This window comes from Talpa occidentalis, unplaced genomic scaffold, assembly GCF_014898055.3.
Source record: "Talpa occidentalis isolate TD23 unplaced genomic scaffold, MPIMG_talOcc4v2.1 talOcc4.11, whole genome shotgun sequence".
Taxonomy (NCBI): domain Eukaryota; kingdom Metazoa; phylum Chordata; class Mammalia; order Eulipotyphla; family Talpidae; genus Talpa; species Talpa occidentalis.
In genome coordinates this window covers 44,177,437-44,198,198 of record NW_023601104.1, presented here as the reverse complement: position 1 = coordinate 44,198,198, position 20,762 = coordinate 44,177,437, and the positions used below count along the sequence as shown (strand labels likewise).

General features: G+C 32.8%; 1 protein-coding gene across 3 annotated transcripts in view; it reads left to right on the top strand.

Moving 5' to 3' along the window:
* Positions 1–99, top strand: part of NOVA1 (NOVA alternative splicing regulator 1) — a 149,805-nt gene extending 149,706 nt beyond the window's left edge. For all 3 annotated transcript variants that reach the window (XM_054689557.1, XM_054689560.1, XM_054689564.1), the window contains one exon: positions 1–99. This exon is cut by the window's left edge and continues 5,414 nt beyond it. The gene's annotated coding sequence lies outside the window, so the exon portion shown is untranslated.
* Positions 100–20,762: the final 20,663 nt, after the last annotated feature.

The window sequence follows — 20,762 nt, the reverse complement described above, 5'->3', positions numbered from 1 at the left end:
AAGTGTAGTACATATTACTAGATAGGATGTCATTCCATTGGTCTATATTTAAAACAAAACTGTTCTTGAAAATTGAAGCATTACCTTGTGTAATTAATAAAGTACATCAAATCAGATTTGTAAATAAAATATTGTTTAAATCTAAAGTATTCAATATTTTGATTAGATTATTTTTTTAAGGAAAAATATTTAACGTGTATGTGCCGAATTTTTTTTTAAATAGTTTTTTATAATTGCAATGGAAGGGCAATTGTCTCATTACAAGTGGTACAGAAGCCAATACTTGGGTTACCATAGATAAATAAACAAGTAAAAACTGTGGAACAAGTTTTAAGCTCATTTTGGAAAAAAAAACAGTTCTGTAGAAATGCATATTTGTATTTGTTTCTCTAATAAATCTGCAAATAGCTTTAAACACAAATTAGTTTTAATTATTTAAATTATGAGTTCTGTTAAGTAATTTAACATCTGTTTTGCCTTACATTTGTGAAAACATTGTCTCATGGAAATTAATAGAGGATTATTGTCAAAATCAAGGTAGGTCTGCATCTAAGATCAGGTTATTAGCACTTAACTATTTTTACCTCTATGAAATGATTAAAGAATTTTTACAAAAAAACACTTCTTTCCTCCCCAAAAATCACATCTACTAGCCATTGTCCCACACAATAAAAGCAACTTGCACCAACTGTAAATGAATACAAAATAAAAGAACAACAGATACGTGAAATCATGTTCAAATGTTTGATTGATATAGATAATTGACTTTTTTATATATAATAGTGAAGAAATATGGACTCTTCTGACCACAGTGCCTCAAATAATCTTTAATGTGATTTACACTTTATGATTAAAATTGTTATGATGCATAATTTTTAAGATGCATGTATTTCCCTTGAATTGTAACTTCATAATAATGTATCTTGAAAATGTTTTAGGGTAAAATGCATTCATCTATTTTTGTAATTAAATGCAGAGTCTTCATATGATTAAACAAATGCTGTGTAGAGGGATAGATACATTTGGATACAGACACCAATATCTATATAAAATGTGACCTAAGCTTTTGGGTAAGGACTCCATTGAGTATTCCAATACTATTGAAACACAAAGAGCATTCAAATTATAATGAAGTCTTTGACTACCAATTTGTTTTTGTTAGTTAAAAGTTTGGGGGATGTTATGATTTTCTGAGTGTCATTCACTGGCTTATCCAATTTTATAGCTTTTGGCCAATAACAATAATGCTGTCTTGGCAATATTTAAGATGGTGGGTAATTATGTAATTTTTTTAAAGAATTACTGTAACCTACATTTCACATCAATGCTTCTCAAGATTTACACACTTTTTAATGGCATATCATTTTTCTAAATATTAATATATTTCAAGTCCTAGGAAGATAAAGTAATGTATACAATTTTTAATGTATACAATTTTTCTGTTTTACCAAAACAGATAGACTGGGTTATTTTATGGGATTTTCATATTTTATGTTTGTTTTAGGTGATCAATGTTGAAAAAAATCTCTGATTAGAAGACATCAACAGATTTACATTTTCACCAATCTGTAATTATTATATAGTAAAATAATCCATTTTGTTTGGGTCTAACACACAGGCAAGAATCGAATTATAATTTTAAAAAAAATTGTATACAAATTAACATCTCATTTTTAAAAAGAAAACCAAATGCACTGTATTGAATCTAGTAAATCAATGCTTAGCCATCACATTTTCCAAAATAACCTAGGAATAATTAAAAACCCAGTCATTTCTCTACAGACATACTGTGTGGGGTATATGTCCCTAGCAAAATGCATTTGCTAATAAATTCACCACCCAGGAGACACAACTCAAATGTCTTTAACAATTTACATCAAGATTATGGTTTTGGGATGGGGATGAGTGGGTGGAGAAGTGTTTGCTTATACATAGGCAGACAGGAAAAGATTAGAGGCAATTAGGAGGACTATTTGCATTCAAACTACTTGTTTAATAAAAAATTACTCAGAAGGCCTAATACTCAGCTAGTTTCAATTAGATTTTCTATCACTTTGCCAACAGAAGAAAAATCTTTGAGCTTCCTGTGAAATTTGACTTCATAAAGTCTATAAAATGTTAATTCTGTACATAAATGCTTAATCTAAATCAGAAAACATTAGAAAAATCATTTGTTTTTTATCTTCAAATTCATGAAACTGGTTTTGAGTACATTTAACCAATATCTCAATAGAACCATTGTGCATTGTCTTTAGAACATGCTTATGATTTCAAAGCTCTGAACAATTGCCAATGTAGTTATTTCTGAATATAAAAATTCCTATTAACTTCTAAAACATTTTCTTAAAACTTTAAAAAAAAATTTTGTTAATCTATCCCATTTGGGAACTACTTCATTTAAGGTACTTTAATTGAAGAGCTTTAAAAAATTGTACCCATTACTTTCTTTACTTGACATTTCATTTACTTTTATGCATTAACTTTTATTTATAACAGATAGTTTTTCTTTAAGCATTAAAGATTTTACAGATAATTACAATAGTGGATTTCTTGGACTCTCTGAAAGAAGTCTAGATATGGATGAATCCATTCATCAATATACTACAAGGTATCTCCTGTGTAAACTTTGTTAGGTATTAGTTTTCATAGGAATGTCTTCATTTTGAACAAAATGAGGTATAGTAAAATAAGCTTGGACAAAAAGGAAACAAAGATGGTGTAAGAAGGCACAAAGCACTGGAGAACCAGATTTTTGAAGAGTGAAAGAATAATCAAATCAGAGACCTAAGCCAACCAGAATATCTCATTTTGAGTCTTGATATTGCTTGGGCTTCCAGAGGTGTTGACAGTGTAAGGTTATGTCTGTTACGCATTTTCATATTTTGTGTTTTCGTTTCTTTTAGTCTTATTTTCAAATTAATGCTATCTTTAATGATTTTCTTATGGTGATCACCAAAGACATACACTGTTTAAATTACTAGTGTAGTGCCATGTAGAATGTAATGACACTGCACAAATATGCTATTACATTTATTCTGATAATGTGATCTGCACAAAATTGGGTCCAGTGAGTCTCAGGAAACTCCATGATACTGGACATTAATTCAGTTTAAAGCCAACCAGATCATTATAAAGTAGAACATAGCATTTTTTTCCACTGGAGATGCAGGGTAAGTTCACCTACCCACACTTGATAGTGATTGCCCCCCTCTTAGAAGGCAGTGCTCCCCAACACAGCCTTTGCATGAAATCAAGTTTCACCACTAACAAACCATTTAGGTGAAAACCCTCTAGGTTAATGATATGGAATCCATAATGAAGAGGTCACAGGCATGAAGACCCCAGCCCTTTAATTATGCTGGGTTAAAACTACTTAAAAAAAGTCTCCCTCCCTTCCTCCCTACCTCCCTCTCTCTCTCTCTCATCCTGTCCCTGTTGCTAACTCCTGTATGCTGAATTGCGTGAGTGTTAATAAATTCTTACTTGGTACCTGCAGGATTAGAGTCTCAATTATTTCTATTTCTTAGAGCACTCAATCTAGTAACAATACTGCCCTGGTATCATGATTACAGCAAATACTGATTTACACACATTTATTGGTTATTTTTTATTCATATTATTTTTTATTCATACCTGCATCACTTTTATTCCTGACATGAAAATAATCATAGAAGGGAGCAGCTACCACTAATTTTTAAATTTTAAGCACAGTATTATATAGGAGCACAATATTCATAATGAAAATGCATATAAAAATCCCTATTTTATGAATACTACTTTTAACAAATGAGATTATAAATGGTATGTTGAACTGAAAAAATAATTTTCACTAACAATGTCAATGTATGATAAGACAGACTAGCATAATTAAGCTTAACAGAAGTCTTTTTATTTCACTCTATGTTTGAGAAAAAAAGTCAAATTTGTTACAAATTTATGTTACAATATTAATTATAACATTTCCCTGCTCTAATATTAGCGTAAGACTTATTGCCATTGAGGTTTCAATATATTTAAAAAGTTGAACTAAGATTTTTGCAGAATTTTTAATGCAAAATTATAGCTAAATACTATTAGGAAAAGTCTTCATAAATGATTTCTCAATATATGGTGTGATTATAATAACTGCTAATTTTGTTATCTTTTGCAATATACAGAATGCATTTTTATTCTTTAATTCCCACAGTACTGTAAAGTATAGGTATTACTGTAAAGTATAGGTATTTCCCCTTGGTCCAAAGAAAAGGGAATGGTATAGAGCAATATTATTAAGACGCTGCTGTGTAATAAGTCCAGAATTTATCCCACTTTACTAAGAACATAAAGACCTTTAATTTATAAGTTAATATTATAAAGAAAATAAAATATCTTAAAATAATAATTGATTTTAATGCAAATTCAGTTTTTCCAAAAAGTTTAGATAATCTGAAATTTCAAGATCATAGCTACCACATAAAGCAAAATATAATAGTAAATGTGTTTCCATTTAAATTGTGCCTTTTGGCCTTTTACAGTACATGTGGCTTCCTTAGAGTAGTTGAAAAGTTCTCATAAAGACCTAGAGCATTTATGTGATTAACATGTCCAAGCAACTGGAATAACATGAGAGGAATATATGCAATTGCTTGGGATAAAAATATATCTCCTTATCTGTTCAATGCATGGTTACTTATATAAGCCTAGAGAAAATCGAATTATTTCAAGTGCTCACAAGTTGCAATGTACTATATAGCATTTCAAAGCAATTTTTAAATGATATGCTTGATCAACTATACTCTTAGAAGTTAATTAGGGGAAATTTTGTCATTTGATAAATTTTTCCCACTAAAAATGTACACTTTCTCAAACTTTCAGAGAACATATGCTATAGAAGAATAACATGATGGAAAGATTCTTGATAACATTTAAATGGATAGTTTATTTTCTAAATTTGGGAAGGGGAAGGAAGTGAATTAGTAACATTCAAAATGTTTAACAATTATTTTAGAAGTACACAATTTGGTCCATATCCATACCTCACTGAAATGTGTACTTTTTTAATAGATTTGGACTCTTAGCAGTAACCTTACTGTAGTAGACACATATTGATTCTCAATAATGAAACCTGAAACATGTTATGATACTTCAATTAAAAAAGTAGTAGTATACATTTTAGAACCAAAGAAAATTAAGTACTCTACATCAATTTTAAATTGAATAAATAGCATATATTTGGGGAAATAAATGATCTTCAGGAAGTATAATTTATGGTATGTTATTTTCTTTCAAGATGTATGCAGATCTAATTGTTTCTTGACAATTCTGTTGGATCTCTGAATTTTCAAGTAGTCTTTCATAAGGGGCATTTGGTTGTTTTTATTTATTTATTCAGTTCTTAAGTGTACCAAATTAAAAGATCACTGTATAAAAAGAAATATCAAAATATTTTGTGTTCTGGTGATTTTAAAAACATTTAAAAATTTCAGAAATAAAATATTGTGAGACCAGTTTAAAAAAGAATAAGATCTAAAGAAAAAAAATTGACACTGCAAATAATAATTCTTTGTTACTTGTCTTTCCTCTTTCTGAGAATCAGGGAAATTAATAATATGTGAAAATCATATTTGATATAACTTATCATTACATTTTTTTTTCCAGTCTTCTTATGGTCAAATGTACTCTTGTATACTTCATCCTTCCATAATTTGATAATCAAAATAATTGTGAGAATCAAATTATCTCTGTCATATCCAATTTGGTCATCAGATTTAATATGTACAGAAATGATATTTCTTTGTAGAATAATTATATCTAGCACTTAAAATTTTAAGTTCTAGATGTAGTTCACTTGCCTTAATAGAATTACTTTTATCACACATCCCCTAAAGTTTTTAATTTCCAAAAATGCATTAAAGGGATAAAAGAGCGAAAATATTTCCTAACTCATGTATTAAATTATGCCATCTTCCATTTCAGAAGTGGCTTTTGCATATACACTATAAATAAGACCTTAATTTTTATAGGTTTTTGGAGAAAGCAAAACTGTAACCACTGGAAACAACTTGTTTGCTTTAGGATACATAATATCTTATCACCTTAGCAAAACTTTTAGTAGTATTGTAGAAAAATTATTGTTTTTTCTAAAGCAGTAATAATATCATCTCATAACAAAAATATGTAATTATTATAATCGTGATTGTTTTAAAATTATTGCTGCATCTTGTTTTCCAAATAAAAAACATGTAATTCAGTTGATTGTATTAACTTTTCTGATTTTTACTTTACATTAAAGCAGAAGTCTTAGGCAAGAAGTATAATATGTCTAGTGTAAAATGGATTGAAGTTCTTTTGGATAAAAGTATCCAAAGTGAAACATGACTAGAATTTAAGAGTTCTATAACCTCAAAAGCAGTGTGTGTCAGGGTGCTTATTTTCATAATTGGGAGAAAAATTATAATACCTTTTGAGAAATTATGTTTATAATCAGAAATTTTAGCTAAAAAAGCACCAGCTATAAAATATAAATACCTCAAGCAAGAATGATACAGGTGGAAAAGTAAGCCAAATACAGATTTGAGTCTTAGTTTCATTCCTATTATTGAACACTTTGTAAATACAATTTCCTATATAGAATGTGGAGGTCACAATAATGCAACATGTAAGGTTTAAATGATAAAATACTTGCTTTGAGTACCTAGATTGAATCTGAAGGAAACAATGGACTTTCAATAAATATCAATTGCCTACAGAGATTAAGTAATTTTATGAACGCTATTGAATCAGAACCTAGTACATTTTGCAAAAAGACTGCAAAATATGCAAGCATAAATCTAAGATATTGGCCTAAATTTGAAAAACTGAGACCTCATAGAAAAATACCTGCATATAATACAAACACAAAAGAGGGACAAAAGAGGGACTTAACAAATATTTTCTCATACTCTTTTATTAGTTTCACCTGGGTGATCACATAAAGATGTAAGAGATTTTTATTAGGTATTCAATAGAATTTCACATATTAACTAAAAACAAACATTCCCTAAATTAATCAAAGATTATATAATAACTTAATATGCATCTTTTTAATCCTGGTTTATTTTTAAAATTAAATTTCTAATTACAGATACCAAAGGATATTTGTGAATACTCAAGGAAAACACTTTTTAATATATTTTCCTGCCCATAAAATTCAATAAGTAAATGAGTGAAATTGATGTGCTATTCATAATAGAAAAGTTGCAAACAATAAAAGGACCATAAGAATTTAAATGAAATTTGGCAAGTAATGACCATTTGAGACAGATAAGTTCAGTAAACTGACAAGTTTTTAAGATTGTTAGTCTTATTTCAATTAAAACATCCCATAACCCCCTCCCAAAAAGCCTGTTGTTAATTTATCATGTAAATAAAAAATAAACAATGAAAAAACTAGAAATTCATTCAAAACTATGCTATGTAAAGTATAAAATCCAACAAAATATCTCAGCAGATTTTTGTGTTTAGAGCTGTTTTGTATTTCAAATAATTTCTCTAAGTTACTTTTTAACTTACTACTTATTTCATCTTTAGTAAAGTTACTATATAATAAAAAACCCACAAACTTTTTATATTTAAAAGGTCTAGTGTGCATACTTTATTAAGAGTAAAGGGCAATTTGATTTGAAAATTTTTAAAGATAAATACCTATTTTAAGAAAGAACTAAAAACTTCTGAGATGTGTCTATTAGTGAACAAATTATACAATAGCAAATAAATATTCAGGTTATTAAAAGATTGCAAATGATCAAACAAGTTTACCCAAAAATTCCCAGTAAGGGAATTGTTAGCAGTTTTGAGTATATTTTTGTGGAATAATTTTAGTCGTGACCCATTTCATCAACTGTATTTACTGCTCACAGCAAGTTTATGGTTTAGATAAGCAAACAGACCTCCTCAGGCTTATAATAAGATCATAACTCTACCCTAAAGTTTTCAAACTGCTTGACACTGCATCAATTTTGTTTTCTTCAAAACAGTGCCTTAAAAATGGCAGAACCAGTATCAAAGGGAATGTTCTTCCCTTAAGTCATGATAGTGATTTTCCTATGTCAATACTGGGAAGAAGAGCAAGGCAGACAGCACTGTTTATTCATGGTGAGAATTGAGCCGCACATCACATTGTATTAGTAAAGTATTCAAAATGTAGCTATCAGGGAGTTAAAGATCCCATACTAGAATTTAAAGGTTATGGTTGGGGTTTCTTCACCAAGATAAATACAAAAAAAAAAAAAAAGGTAATTTGGACAATGCCACAGGAAAAATTGGAGCATCAATTAATTATAATTAGGTCTGTGAATCTTCACAATATCACTGTAGTGATAGCTTCTGGTTGTGGGATATTTAAAACTGAATTTGAATATATTTTTAAAAGCATTCACTCTCCTGCCTAATTTGCTGAAATTGGCTCTTAAGCTCAGCTTGGCTATGAAGCAATCATCAAATTACATCAGGCAAAGATTTAAAACATGGTTCAGTGCTTTTTTCTATTAAATGTGCTTAAATTATTATGGACATAAGATATTACCGGTTTCATAGAAATCAGTTTACAAAATTTACATGGTCTGAAGATATTTTTAAAACACATGCATAATGGAAACTGAAGAAATTACTTCTCTACTCTGGGCAAGAGGTATTCACTATAAAGAATGTATTGAAGCACGATGTAAAAGTTAACAAAATGAAACCCAAAGAATATATCATATCAGAGTCTAATTCTCTGAGATAAAGGTATGTTTGTTGCCATTAAAACGTTTTCTAAGGCCAACTGTGATGGAAAGCAGGCAAATGCTAGGAATGTGAGGAAAGGACAAGATTCATATCCAAATATAAGCTAAGGCATTGATAATAACTCAGTATTTGAAAACAGCAAGATTTTAATAATGAAGTAGTTTTTCACTCATTAAATTGAAATATTTGCAATAGTGGTAATCTCAAATGATTTTTGCTTTCTATCGTCTTGAAAATACTAAGTTGAATATTGTGATTAATGTTCAAAATGTACTTTTTTTCAAATAGTAAGCAAGGGCCTCTTAATTTAAAGAAGCCTTTGAAGATCCAGTTATTAGAGGAAAAAAGGAAATGAATCATTCTCAAATTATGAAGCTTCATTTATTTGGACTTATTATTATTTCTGTGATAATAAGCAATGTAATTATCTTGATCATTTTTGGTAGGTGATTATATTCACTAAGAAGATAGGGTAAGAAAATGAATAGTCTGCAATCTAGTATTTAAAAATCAACATTTTAAAATTATGTTTTAATGGGATAAATTGAATATAGTGACCGCTTTTTGTTACTGTTGCCAACAGTGATAGTTCTCAAGCATAATGATGTTTCAAAAGTGAATTATATAATGGAATATGCACTTCTTAACAGGCCTAATAAGTGCAGTTACTATTAATTTAAAAGTGACTCTAAAAAGAAGATTAAGAATTAATAGTAGTACATATGTTTATCAGAATTGGTCAATAGTGTAGATTTTACCAAGGGATATACTATTATCTTAACAAATATTTTAAAGAACTAACTCTGAAGAGAAAACACACTTTTCAGCCCTACTGAAATGTCAACCATGATTTTAAAAAGGGGAGGTGATTTTGATGTTTTCAAAGGAATTACTTTATTTGTGATTCAGAACTCTTATCCGTCTCAGTCTTTGGGTGTTTAAAATGGAAATTCTCAATGTAAAGTTTAGAGATATTTTCCTTGGTTCATGAGAAATATACTCTTTACTTCTAAGACTTAGAAAGTTAATATTTCAATCCAAAGATGTATGTTTACTGATCTAATTATGGCAATGTTTTATTTTTATTTGCCAAATAAAGTTATATGTCAAGTTGGTTATTATGCAACGTAACAAAACACCTTGTTATACTATTTAAAAGTGTAACATAGAAATGTATGTGAGAAAATTATCTAACTTTTTCTTGCTGTTTAGTTTTCTCTAAATTTTCTGAAAATGACATGAACATTCACTAGGGGCCATTACATGTAAAATATTAACTATCGCACTGAAAAAACAGCAGCTGTATGCTGTTTTTACCACTGAAGGTGGTCATGCGGATACATATAACAGATGAAGAAAACAGTATCACCTTCGATTTGCATTTTATTATACCTAATTCAAAACTCTTTCAAGCAGTTATTCTATTTCTTATAACACCCCTTCAATATAGCCAAATTCACTTAAATTCAACAATTTGAAATTCTAAAATATGTATCTTCCATTACAGATATTTTTAAGGATCAAACAAAAATATTACACTTTCAACATCTGGCCCATATATTTAGTTTTATTCTCAACTTTACACTGCTTTTAGAGAAGTCTGTACAGAAAACTTTGAACTAGAAAAGAGTGAAATTAGAAAAGAGTGACATTGTTCACATTCGACATTATGCACAGATTGGTTCTGTTCCTAGATAAATAAGATGATCATCTCTCTTATACGTGTGTATATACTTGAGATATTCATAGTCACATAACATTCCTTGGCTTTTACGACTGTACTTAAAACACCAGGGGAGCAAAATTAATAGACAAGAAATATTTTTGCAGATTAGCCTCTTAGTATGTGAAATAAAGTGTATAAAACTAAATACAATCAATCCCATATAGTCTGCCCTTCCCCCAACATGTAAGCCTTGAATGGACTGTGTGTTGATGAAATTCAAGAGAATTCATCAAGATAAACTTGTTTTATTTTTAGCGTTCCAAAATTTAGAATAAAGAATATTTCTGCTGACCTATTCACAAATTTTATTTCTAAATTGATAAATTATTTCACATTCTAAATATTTGGAATTTTTGCATCCTAGCATTCAACATAACCAAAAAAGATAATAATATAAACTAAGGAAAAACTGCTTTCACCACTTTCATCTCTTATAAAATACCATAATTTTACTTTAATTAACTGAATGAAAAAAGCATTACATTGTATATATGCATAATTACATTGCATATATGCATAATGTGAATATCACTTTAAAAGCTATTGATTCCTACATATACCCTCACACTATAGTACATGGTACCCCTCAAGAACAATTTCCCTTGTGCTTATCTAAAAGGCAAAATAAGATTGTAATTTTAAATAGGAATCTTTACATTATAACTAAAGTTCTGACAACATATATGCGGAATACCCAATGGTTAAAGCCATATCAATGAGGATCAGTTAAATTTTCATGTGAATGAGGAATATGCCACATGATTCCGTCACAATGGCATTAATAATATTTAAATGTATTATGTGTTAAAATGTTTACCTTTGGTACCGACCCAGATCGTCAACTCTCAAAAGTGACCCAGGATATGAGAAGGTAAGTTAAAGTATGCTTGGATTATACTCTCTATGTTCTAAAATAGTATTCATTCTAGAAACTTCAATGCAGTAAGTTAATATCCACTATTGACATAATAAAAATTTAAGTAGCCATTTGGTATTATGTGTTTCACAGAGCTCAACAAAGCAAATGATAACCTACACGGTGGGAAATTTGGGGTTTGTGGGCCCATTGCAGAATCCCTAATTAAATATTTATTTAAGATTTTTATCTTTTTCCATTAAACAAAAACATTTGGGGGCACTGCAACTGACGCCAGGGTATATATCTGGTTAAGACATGACTCTGTCCTGTGCCCCCACAACATTGGTCTCAAATGTGTACTTTTGCTCAATGATACGGTGAAACATGGTAGGATACAGTTCTGTACTTGAATTCAAGCAACTGACTCCTAATCAAATCCATACTTAAAAGCTTCCTAATAGCTCATTATTTTCAGGGGAGGAGGCTGCTTAATGTTAATAGCCTTTTAAATGACTCTATAAAATTAATTAATACTGCAAAATACAAAACTCCTGCCTCCTCTAGACATTGTTCACAGTTCACATTATGCACAAACAGATATGTTGGTTCTGTTCTTAGATAAGTATGAAGGTGATCAGTTCTCTTATAATACTTGTGTATATAATTGTGATATTCATATTCACATATTTCTCAACAACGTCCTCATTGATCAGGTGTGAAAATAAACATGAGAAATGACTGGGTCAAAAACCTCTTGATGGCAGCATCAAATCAACGCGCACCTATGATGGTAAGTTTGACACTAACAACATTATAGCACAGAACAAAAGATCCAGTGCTTAAGAGCTCTATTTAAGTGCAGATTACATAACACTAAAAATCTGTTTAGTAGCAGACTACACAATGATGCTTCAACTTATATGGGCATACACATTGAGATTCACAAAACAAGCTTAAGGAAACATGAAATCACTTCTACCTGAGTGTTATTCCCTAAGCTACCTTCATGTCACTATTAAGTATCAAATTGAAATTCTCATCCTGAATAAAAATAAACATACATTTAGTCCTGCAAAATAGGCATATTTTTCCATAGGAAATACTATATTCCAACTTGAAAAAAAGATTTAAGAATTCAAGAAATGTTCCTAAGTCCCTTCTGAAAGAATCTGAGAAATTTTAAGAAAATGTGAAATTACATATTAAAAGACTGATACTTTTACAATCCATCCACATAAAAAGGACAGACTCACTTTTCATTTATCATGTGTCTCTTGTAATAAGCAAATAAGCCTCATTTGAAATGTATCTTTCATTTTCATAGCAATTTTTTACATTTAAATATGAGGGATTCATGGAGTTATATAGTCTCTCCAGTGCCACATATGGAAATGCATTATTCATGCAAGTATTTATTAAGCACCTTCTATATGTCTAGAAGACACAAAAGATTCTAGATAGAACAACACAGGTAAGCTACCTGCTTGGTAGAGCTAAGATTCCTGTGGAGAAGTCAAAAAATAAGGAACAGGAATAGAGAGAGATGTGGAACAGAAGTGAGAAGGGTGACTTCTGACAGCAAAGTCAAGGAAGACCGTAAAAAGAAGGCCAGACCCCCTTTACAGAGTCACTCAATTTGCCTCGAGTTAAGAAGTACCAGAGATCATTAGTTCTTCCCCAGTTGTAGAAGACATAAATGCATAGCAAACTGAGTATTCTGCCTGTGATCTAATTCTTTAATTCAATAAAAATTACATGCCTGCAGTATGCCTGGAATTGGGATTAGTCTTGGGTTTATTAAGATGAAAAAGAAACAGTTCTTGCCCTACTTTTGAGGAAACATAAAAGACCAATATGCTACTTACATAATAAAAGTTTCCTATAGGATAACTAGAAACTGCAGAGGAAGACATAAATGAGGTACCACTGGGAGGAGGGAAAGTAACCAGGTAAAATACCTTTTTTTTTTTTTTCTTTCAGATCAGTTAGTGGTCACATGGCAACCACCTGGCAGAGTTGTGACTGGAAATCAGACTTCTTAATCCTCAGTCAACTTTGCTTCCCAGTAATCCATACCAGGTCCATAAGTCTCATTGGGAAATTTTCCTATAAAGCTTCTATAAAAAGAAACCTTAAAGCATATTGTAACCCATAAAAGAAATGACTTAAAAAGTATCTGAAAAGAAAAACACTTAGTGGTCCCATTTTCAATGATCAGAATTGAAAAATAAAACAGTTCATGAACATTAATATATATAAATTTCTACATTAAGATAACTTCATAACCAGTCTTACAATGGTATAAACTGAGCTGTGCTATCTTTAATCTTCAGGAAATCCAGGTACACATTAAGAAGAATAATTACATTTTCCAAAGCTAAGAGAATGGTAAGTGGGAATGACTTTTACACATTGAAGAAAATCAGAATTATCTATGCTTAGAAAGAAGTATCTTACTTTGAAAAGTCAACAATATCTTGAAACATCAGTCACTGAAAAATTAAACATCAGCTCAGGGCTAGCAGGAACCCAGAGTAAGAACTTATTTTATAACTCTATAGAGTAGGCAGAGGCTGTTAGGCATGAATTAAATAGTCAACAGCCCACTGAACCAAAATATCTTTTCTCCTTCACTTTCTGCCAAAACCCACCACATAACACTCTCTTGAATAAGTTAAAAAAATGAAATTCTTTGTTAAAAAATCAAAGTTTATTTTAAAAGGGATATTAAGTCATTCTCATCTTTTTTTTTTTTTTAATTTTTTTTTTCTTATTTATACAAGCACTGGGTACAGTCACAAGCGTGGGAGGGTGAGAGAATTCACCAGAGACAGAGCAGAGAACAGAACAGGCAGACTGACGAAATACACTGCTGAGGGGAGCAGCAGGCGGCAGGAGAGGTCTGCGCGCCATGTGGGACCCCTCGCCCGGTGGCCAGGGATCGAACTGGCGCTGCAGAGGCTGCAGGCAGCTTCGCAGCCCAGCGCTCAACCGCTGCACCACCAGGGGAGGCCCATTCTCATCTTTTGTGAATTAATTTATTCTATTGACCCTAATGAAGGCAGACATGTGAATTGGTAGACTCTAAAGAAAAATTTAAATCAAGAGCAAGAATCAAAAAGTAAATAATCGCAATAGCTTGACTATATAATATCTTCTTCAAACCTGGGCACTATCACAAGTCAAAAGGCACATTGGAAATAACGAACAGTGGTACAAAACACCAACCCAGGATTTGCCCTGTAAACTAGAATAATAGATTACACTAACTAGTAAGTGCCAAGAATGAGCTTTGAATCACTTTCAGTGAGTGTGGACAACTTCTGCAGTCACCCATGTGAAGGTCTGAGGATATAAAACAGTCACATTAAAGAACTGAGGGAAAAATTCTGCCTTTCACTTCACTGTGGAGACAACAGTTTGTGGACATGGTATTTTTCAATAATATAAAGATTTGAACAAGGAAATCTTGAAAGAACTGATATGAAGATCTGTCAGCTTTACACGAACATCCCCAAGTATAAAAACTGTAAGTTCTGGGTTTTAAAAATGATGTCTGCTGTTTTGATAGACACATGCTAAATTAAGGTACTGCTTCCATCCTCCATTTGGTTCAAGTTACAGTGAATATATTTGGCAGTAAAAGAAAGTAGTAAAATGTGCCATTTTACTGTATTCCGGTTACCTTTGGATCAGTTGATGAGAAAACCTTATATAAAAATATATTCCGGGCCTCCCTGGTGGCACAGCTGTTGAGAGCTGGGTTGCGAAGCTGCCCGCGGCCTCTGCAGTGCCGGTTCGATCCCCGGCTGCTCCCCGGCCACCTGAGGAGGGTCCCACATGGCGCGCAGACCTCTCCTGCCGCCCGCTGCTCCCCTCAGCAGTGTACTTCGGTCCTTCTGCCTGTTCTGCTCCCCGCTCTGGCTCTGGTGAATTCTCTCACCCTCCCACGCTTCTGACTGTACCCAGTGCTTGTATAAATAAATAAATAAATCTTAAGAAATAAATAAATAAATAAATAAATAAAAATATATTCCACCCCATTGTGCTTCTATTGTGAGAGCCATTATGACATGCCTGAGGAAATTGCTTGTAGGATGAAGTGTCCAGGGCCTCCCGGCCAAATTTCCAGGACCTCAGTCCCACTGGCCTTCCTGAGCTACTTTAGGTCCAGCCATTTTCAGTGGTACACCTGGTCTCTCTTCTAACACTTAGCTCTGGAATATCTTGTGAAGGAACTGCCCTTCCTTTTTGCCCTACTCTCCTCACCCACTTTTATTTGTTTGTTTGTTTGTTTGTTTATGTAGCCTATAGGCGATGTATTTTTTCAAAGATTCTTCAGCATTAAAATGTGACATAGGGAACTTCCAAAGAGGTTTTCATCTAAACTAGCCATTAATTCAGAACTGAAGTCTTACCTGGGATAGGTCAAGAGATTTAGCTTAAAAAAGAGCTGACATTAAGTTGGTAACCACCTCTAACTTTATTTATTTATTTATTTAAAGATTTATTTGTATTTATTTATACAAGCACTGGGTACAGTCAGAAGCGCGGGAGGGTGAGAGAATTCACCAGAGCCAGAGCGGGGAGCAGAGCAGGCAGAAGGACTGAAGTGCACTACTGAGGGGAGCAGCGGGCGGCAGGAGAGGTCTGCACGCCATGTGGGACCTTCCTCCGGGTGACCGGGGAGCAGCGGGGCATCGAACCGGTGCTGCAGAGGCTGCGGGCAGCTTTGCAACCCAGCACTCAACCGATGCGCCACCAGGGAGGCCCAACCACCTCTAACTTTAGAAGACCGTTGTAACTTTAGAGTTACGAAGCAATTACATTCTAGTCAATATTTCTACTAGAATGGAAGAAGTTAAAAGAGTCTTAAATTTAAAAAAGAAGTTTCCTGGTTGAGGGAACTCATTGGCTGTCAGAAATATGTAATACTATGAAATATTTTATCATAAATGACTTGGAATACTTTAAGAATGTAGAGCAGTCATATTTTCTTCCAAGTTATCACGGGACAGACTTTCCACGGCAGCAAAATGGTGTAGTGCCTCTCTAAATTTTATTCCCAAGCAGATCTTCTGGCGCCCTGATAATTTTTCAAAGTCTCTTTATGTTGAATTTAACACAGAATTAAGAAATTAAGATATCTGTAAGAAGTCACTTCCAAACAAGTTTTCTTCTAAAGGATTGTTTTCAAGCATCAGTCTTCAGAGCAAGAAAATCTGAAGGACATACAATATAGCAATCTTTCTCTTAAAGACAGCATCCATTTCTTTGAGTATTGCACATAATAAGTATTCCATTAATATTTGATGAATAGCTTACTGAAAAGTATGAGGCTGTACCTAGGAAGGAAAAGAGAAGACATACATCCTAAAAGGGACAAGAGTTCGTATGCATTTTATGATCTTGGGCTAAGTTATACATGTGAGGATATTCTACAGTTAACATTTCTTGCTGCATTATATACATTACAATAGTATGTCTATATTCACAACAAATCCTCAATTTAACACTCAAATAATCCTGAAACCAGGTGTAGCTGTGGTTTCCTGCAGAAGTCAGCGTTCTTAAGGTTCTAGTTATATAATCTTAAGATTCCTAGCAGACACTAAGGAAGAATTTAGAGCTCACTGTTCTAGTATTGATAGGACAGTGTCCTATCAGGGTTTCCTCGCCCCTAAATTGCCATTCTTTTATTAAAGAATTTTTAATTAGAAAAATTGTGTAATAATATAGATATATAGAATTTTAAAGTTAGAAAATGTTTTTTTAAAAGTTTAAAGCACATTGTTAGAAGAACAAATATTGAAGGAATGAAAGACTTTGCAGTTGAAACTGCTAACAGTTTGAGATGATGTAATTTGCCCAGAGAGACATGGATTGTTCTGGAAGTAGAAGAAAGTACAGATTTCCCTTCAGAATACAGGTTGGTATATAGTCTAGTGGTCCTTTCTATCATACTACTTTGTCCAAAATTGATTTCCAATTTCAGTATGTAACTTGGGTCATAGAACTGAGAAGGACTGCACTTTCTTATGTATTTTAGGAAGAAGTCACCTAACTCTTGATTTATCTTAAAATGAGAGATAATATATACAATCTTAACTAGCTTCGAGGGATATTTCTAAAAATAAGTAAGTAAGGCCAAATTAAAATATTTAATCTGTGCTAGTTGTAAGGAAGCCAGGAAGGCAAAACATCAATCCAACGTTACATGATGTTCTTGCCTTCTATAACTTGCCTTCTATTATATTTCTGTTTACATTGTGTTTGGGAAGATAACAATTTCTTGTAACTGATAGTAATAGAGTCCAAGAAGCCAGGATGCAATTAAGCTGCTGCTACAAACAATTCAAAGAATAGCCAAGACATGCTCACTAAGATTTTCAAAAGAGCAGCTAGGCTGCCTCTGAATGTGCTTTTCAATGAACTGCAAGGCCTGGCACGTGAGTGGTAACTACAAGTACCTGTCTGGCCTATGCACAAAGGTGGATCAGATTCGGGCACTCTTAGGGAACTCCCTGGCATTTAAACCTAACTTCTGGTTTATCAACTGTGATTGATTTCTTGTCAGCCTAATGAAGTATAAGCTTTCATTTTCCTTATTCATTAGCTTATGTAAACTCCTGCCAAGACCACTTATAGGCTTTACTTTGCTAATGCATGAAAGTAAGAGGTCTCTTGATGCATTTTTGCTTCCCAAGAGAGATTCTACTTCTTGGTTTTACAGTTCATTATCTCTTCAATCATACTGCCTTGTCTTGAGTACACAGTACACAGTGCAGGATCCAGAATCTGAGTTTTGGTGCAGATCATATGTAGAGAATCCTATATATATAACGTGTATGTGTACAACTTGTTTGCTGAGGAATCACACATAAAAGTCATAACTTCAAATTCCTTTCACCGTTATTTCATTTCAAACCAAAGTTTACATTTTAAATAAGGAAATATATATCTCTCACTTCACTTACTGGCCCTTACTGGTCCTTTGTAAATGGAGTAATTTTTTCCATAAACACCTTAATCCCTAAATCTCCTCAATCTTATTTAGAATGTAAGTTACTATTAAACCTTACTAGATTGCCTACATGTCTTTTTTCTTTTTCTTCATCTCCTTAATTCTTTGAATTATGAATTTAATTATATAGAAATATCTTTCTACAAATATAAGGAAATAACTACATGCTGTAAAAACTGTCTGGTTTTCTTCCCATTCTGTAAATGCAGAAAGGAAATGCATATCTTATTGTGAATAATTTACCTCATTGATTGTTTGGAAATGTTAGGTTGTCACTGTATTTCAGTCAGTTGAGAACTCCCTCTTCTCACCAGAGGTTGTTTGGGTGATGCATCTCAGACAGGAAGTAGACCTCACAGATACTTACCTTAAGTTTTGTTGGGATGGGATCTATCATAAGGAATGAAATGTATAAGAAGAATTTCTTTAAAATCCTTTCTCGGGCCTCCCCAGTGGCGCAGCAGTTGAGCGCTGGGTTGCAAAGCTGCCCGCAGCCTCTGCAGCACCAGTTCGATCCCCAGCCACTGGGCAAGGGTCCCACATGGTGCGCAGACCTCTCCTGCTGCCCACTGCTCCCCTCAGCAGTGTACTTCGTCAGTCTGCCTGTTCTGTTCCCCGCTCTGTCTCTGGTGAATTCTCTCACCCTCCCGCACTTCTGACTGTACCCAGTGCTTGTATAAATAAATAAATAAATCTTAAAATAAAATAAAATAAAATCCTCTTTCTCAGAAAAATGGATTCTTACCCAGAGCACATCATGAAACCTGTATTTGAGGAATTACATCCTAGAAATAAACATAGATGAAGTCTGGGAAAAATCATGATTGAAAAATCCTCACAGTTCAAGAATACAAGAGCACTTCTAGTATATGTTATATTTTACGAGGTAGACAACACAGGGGGTAGTCTCGCACTCCCTTAAAATGACCTTCTGTGCCACCAACTTTTGATCCTCCTGTGGAGAATCTCCTTACTTATTCTGCATAATACCAGAGATAAAAATTGGTCCTAATATAGAGCCAATGTTAAAGCAAATGAATGAATGAAACTTATTCACTGAGGTTAAAAAACCAAGGTTTCAAAAAAAAAAAAAAAATAAGAGGAGTTTATAGTCTGGCCAGATGGATAATCACTCTGACAGCAGTAGCAGTTATTTTGTTCAGTGGCCAAGAGCATAGAGAAAGAACAAGTATGTTTAGAAATAAGAGAACACAAACCTAAAACACAAGTTTAAAGGCAGTTAAACGAGTCATGTCATCTCAAAAGGGAAATTAATATAATCAAATTCACACTATACATGAGACTCTTCCAGCAAGGGGAGGAAACAGATCCAGGTTTTACAATTCACGTTGGAGTAATATGACCTGAACAAAAGCCACAATGGGATTTCCTCTCCCTATGTGTGGTGGGTTGAAAGCAAGTCCCCAAAAGAGAGAAAACAATTTGCTTTGAAAATAAAGTTTAATGTCAATTTTTAATTCCAGTTTTTAGTTTTACTTGATTATATAATCCTTAAGCAAAATAAATTGTGTTGTTTACAAAATGGTGAGCATTCTCCGAACAGCACAATAAACAACCAGTAAAAAATAGATGTGGACAAGTAAATGTTAGCCTTTACACTTTGTAACATCACAATAATTGTACATGTTGGTGGGAGCAGCAATAAGCACAATCCATCTGTCACATTCTGCTTAATCTGTTCCCAGAGTTGTAGCCTCTGTGAAAACCACTTTCCTCTCCAAGCTGTTGGAGAGGCATTTAGATACACATATTCCTGCCCCAAGCCTGTCAGACACCATATGACAGTCATCTAGTGATTGAACTTCTCTGAGCTTTGCAAACTGGTCTCTACAAAATGAGAGAGCTGAAATGATTTCTAAGATGTCTTTCAACTCTAGATGTAATTTATGTTTTAGTTATAGAAATTCATTTAAAGACCACAATTTTTACCTGCACATTGACAAATAGTTACCAAAAATGACTAGTCCTTTCTCTTCATTCATCAGGTAAATTTGTCATCAATTCACGTTATCTAAACTTACCATTGACTCACTCCATTTCTCTGGGTTTCTACTTTAGACAAAGTAGCCCATCATTTATCCTGGAAAACAAGTGTCCACCAAAGATGAGTAGGAAACCAAATGATCATTTGCTTTTGGATTTGGCATGTGACCTTGAGCTGCAATGATATAAATATAGAAAAACTACTTAATCTCAAACAAGTCAGGTCAGAGTATCCCACTCTTAAAACTTAGCCCATATGTTTTCTTAGGCATATGAACATGGAAAGCTGTTCTCTTTGCACCAAGGAAAGAAGAATATAACATGGGGTTGCTCTAGGTTCTATATAAGCGCTTCCATCAAAAGGGTTAGACAGATTAAGAAAGCGAAAGAAAAGAAAGCTACCA